Below are 4692 nucleotides of genomic sequence, written 5' to 3'. Positions count from 1 at the left end.
TGCCCCTCTCCTGTGTCAAACAAATAAGTAAAATCTTACATAAAAATAGTACTGGACAGGTACAATGAGCTATGTCCCCTCAAAATTCATATGTTGAAGTTCAACCTCCCCATACAACTGTTTCTGGCCTATAGGAAGGTTACTATTTAAGATTAAATGGGGTTATAAGGGTGAGGCCCTAATCTGATAGGACTGAGGTCCTTATAAGAAGAGACCTTGGAGATCTCTCTCTCTCTCTTTCTCTCTGCCTGCAGGGGGAAGAGGCAGTGTGAGGACACAGTGAGAGACAGTCACCTACAAGCCAGGAAACCGATCTCACCGGAAACCAAATCTGCTGGTACCTTGTTCTGGGACTTCATCCGCCAGAGCTGTGAGAAAATAAACTTCTGTCGTGGAGTACCTGTCCGGAATTTCACTCTGGCCACCCACACAGACTAGCTCGGCAGGTTACCTAACCAATGCCTTTCCCTTACACAACATCCGTGAGAGATTCAAAGCAGGAGTTTTTTAAAATACTTGGGATCCCCAAAACATAATACTGTGATTATTCCAATAACAGTCTACCAGCAGAGCTGCAAGTGTCCTTTGTAATGACGGGTTTATATCTACAGTAACATTATCATACAGAAGTAGGTGGTCCAAAACATCTTGGAGATGCACCTTCACACGGAAATCCATCAAAAAGCCTCTAGATGGATTCTTACTTCTGAGGAGAGGAATGGCTTTGTAGTGGAGAGTCAGGGCACATGTTCACTTGTCATTCCATGTGTAAAATCATTTTTACCATCAGTGTATATTCATGTATTGAGGGGGAATAAAAAGATATATTGGTAGCTGTGCTGGAGAAAAGCAATGATATACGTGGAGAGTGTATTATGAAGATTGTAGAAATAAGCCAGATCAAAACCGTGATGGTTTTCCTCACTCCTGTCCCCAATCTGTTCTTACCGCTGCAGCCAGAGTGGTTTCATAAAAACACAAATAAGATCACGTCATTTAGACATGTCCTCAGGGAACGTGTAAAATCCTTCATGTACCCTGTAGGGCACAGCACGATTTTCCCCGCACCTTCTTTCCAGCCTCTGCTTCTGGTTCTCCCCTTTCCTGAGCTTCTCCGAAACGCCCGCCTCTTACCAGCTCACAGCTTTCTTATCCACGGCTTCCACGGCCAGAACCATCCCATCTGTTCCGCTACACGACTTCCACGCACCTTTAAATGTCAACTTAGACGCTGCTTCCCCTGGAAAGTTTCCCTAGGGCGCTCCCCCCACCCACCTCCCAATCCAATGCTGTGTCCAGGCTCCGGGCTATGTCTCCTCGCGGCACCCCTCCCCCAGACTGCTCCTTCAGAGAACTTGCTCAGTTTGCAGTGAAGTTCTGCATTACGTCATAGTCCCCGTCACGCCGGCCTCTCTTGCTCACTGCAGATCCCCCAGCATGTCATAGAGGCTTAAGGAACATGTGTGGAATGAACAAACAGGTGAATGAGGGAAAGACGACACAAAGCAGCTTGGAACAAAGCCCTGGAGGCCTCCAGCGTTTAGGAGTGAGGTAGAGAACGAGCAGCCGGCAAAGGGCACGGGGAGGGGGTGACCCAGTAGCCAGCAAGCAGCCAGAAGAGGACTGCTGCCCAGGAAGGTGAGAGGAGGAGCCCTTTCATCCACAGAGGGCAGTCTACAATGTGGACTGTGGAAGGGTCAGCCAAGACAGGGACGGAATGTCTATTTTAAATTGGTGACAGAGAGATCCCTGGGGACTCTACTGAAAGCAGTTTCAGGGAATGGGAGGTGTAGAAGGCAAATTTCGGGGTTAGATCCCCTTATTTTGATAGGGAGGTAAATGAGAACGAATTTAAGCCTGGGCTTAGCTTCAGACCTCAGCCCTACCATTCACTAAGCACGGGCTTCACCGATGTCCTTGATCTCCGTGCTACTCAGCTATGACACAGAAATAGTAATGACGCCCACCTGCTGGGGTGTTGAAGAATCAGAAATAACAAACACCCGAGATCTGGCTCAAGGAGATCCTCGAGAAACGGTACCAGTTGTTATAATCTCTTTCAGCTTCTGCATTGAAATTCACTCTTCTGTGAAAATAGATCTAACTTAGTACAGGCTGAGGTGTTTTTAAAAAGTTAATAAAATGTAGCTACATTTTAATCAGGTCATGTCACTGTGAGCTCAGTTGCTTATCTGCTAGGAAGAATGGCAGAAAAAATCACATGGGCAGTAGGTGTGTGTGTTTTAGGGATGCACACCTAGTTGATATTTATAGAGCAAATACAGAAAATTCTAGCCATATTAGTATGTGTAACTCATAAGATATTCTTAGAATCATGTCAGTATAAATTAAATACACACACAAAAAAATCTTTGGTGAAATTATAGCACTGAAACAAAAAACAATGTACAAAGAAATTCTGATTCCAGGCCAAAATACTTGGACTGGATTGGCACATTGCCATAACTGCATTCTCTCCTTGGTGCTTTTATGGAAGTCATCAGTGGGTAAACTTTTAAATTTCTTCTTTGATGAGTTGAACTAAGTGATGTGCATAATACGGTTTCTGAAAGAAACGTTTACATTAGACTATGGCTATATCTTTTGCTCAGTAGCAAAATTCGACAAGTATATTCAGTTCATATTAGAACATTTTTATATTTTACAATAAGTTTCCCCCCAAGTTTTACATATATGGCAACATATGTGGGGTAAGAGTCAGTAGGATAGCAGGAGACGGAATTGAAAAGAAACAATGTGAGAGGCAATTGGCCCCAGCAATCAACTTAAAGATTGATACCCTCATTTATTCTGTAAATACTTTCGGTGCACCTAATATATACCCATCAGCTTCTGGGTATTACAGTAATACATTAGTTAGCAAAACAAATAATAATTTTTATCCTCACGGAACTTATATTTTAGCTGAAGGGAGACATAACCAAAATAAATAAGAAAAACAGAATATGTTAGATGGTGATAAACCCTATGGTAAACAAAAATAAGAAATGTTTACAGTGAAAGATGGGAGGTAGGTCTGCAATTTTAAAAAGGCAGCAAGGGCAGGCCTCCCTGGGAAGGTGACACTTGAACACAAACTTGAAAGAGATGCAGAAATTAACCCTGAAGGAAAGATGGGTGTTGAGCACAGGAGGGACGGTAGCAAGAAGAAGAGTCGTAGGTCATGCAAACAGAGCTTCGAAGTCCCTAAGATGGGAGCAAAGGTGGAGGTGCTCGAGAATCCCCAGGAGGCAGACAGCTGGAGCGGTGAAGGGGGCAGATTGTGGAAGAACAGGGCAGAAGGGAAACGAAGCCTTTTCTTCGAGCAAAGCGGAGAATCACTGTGGACTTGGAACAGAGAGGTGGCAAGATTCGGCGTAGGTTTCATGGGATTCTTCTCTGTTATTTTGAGAATAGGGAGCAAGATGTACGGGTGGAAGCTGGAAATCAGACATCATGAGATTTTGCAGCTCTTCTTGCCAGAAGGACAGTGGCTCGGGCCATGGTGGGAGCACGGAATAGAACATCGGTTCAGATTTCAGTAAGAATAGGAATAAATGCTTACTTATTGAGTATTTACTGTGTGCCAGGAATTCCGGCAAGCGCCTTGCATACATTATCTCATTTAGCTTCTCAGTGAACTCACAGGATAAGCACTGTCCTCACCTTTAAACAGCTGATGAAGCTGGAGCCGAAGAGGTCGGGTGATCTAAGACTGCGTGCTCCAGCCGGGGTTTGATCGAATCTGTGTGACCCCAAAACTTGTGCCTATGGTATCCTGAATTCCATGAAATTAAAGGAAATGTGTAGATCGTACTGAGAAATGTAACAGTGTTGCTAACGCAAGAACTCAGGAATGAACGTCTCAATGTAATTTTGTTAAATTATCCTGTCTGTATGTGTAAGAACTAGGTTTTTTGGAATTTTTGAAGACTATAGCCCTTGTGACAGGTAAAACACATCACTGTTCTTCTCTAAAATGCTTTCTGTGTGCATTTCTTACTATGTTGGGTTAGGGACTATGGTCCTATCCCCCTAAATACACTCCCCCAAAGAGGTTCACTTTCTTTCTTTCTTTCTTTCTCTTTCTTTCTTTCTTTCTTTCTTTCTTTCTTTCTTTCTTTCTTTCTTTCTCTTCCTTCCTTCCTTTCTTTCTTTCTTTCTTTCTTTCTTTCTTTCTTTCTTTCTTCTTTCTTTCTTTTTTTAGATTTTCTTTATTTATTTGACAAAGAGAGAGCACAAGCAGGCAGAACGGCAGGCAGAGGGAGAGGAGAAGCAGGCTCACCGCTGAGCAGGGAACCCGACACGGAACTTGATCCCAGGACCCCGGGATCATGACCTGAGTCAAAGGCAGACGCCCAACCAACTGAGCCACCCAGGTGCCCCAAGAAGTTCATTTCCTAATTCCAGAAGCATGAATGTGTGACCTCACATGGCAAAAAAGCTTTTGCGGATGTGATTAAGTCAGGGATCCTGAGATGAAGAGACTATGCTGGGTTATCAAAGGGGGAAGTAATTCCAAAGGCCTTTACAGGAGGGAGGCAGCAGGGTCAGAGTCAGAGGACAGGTTGGCGTGACATGTGGCGCCTGGGCCAAGGAAGGCAGGGGACCTCCAGAAGCCGGAGAAGGCAAGGGACAGATTCACCCCTAGCACCTCCAGGAGGCACGAAGCTCTCCTGATACCTTGATTTC

This window comes from Ailuropoda melanoleuca, chromosome 18 (genome assembly GCF_002007445.2).
Source record: "Ailuropoda melanoleuca isolate Jingjing chromosome 18, ASM200744v2, whole genome shotgun sequence".
Lineage (NCBI taxonomy): Eukaryota > Metazoa > Chordata > Mammalia > Carnivora > Ursidae > Ailuropoda > Ailuropoda melanoleuca.
Note: the sequence above shows the minus strand (reverse complement) of the source record.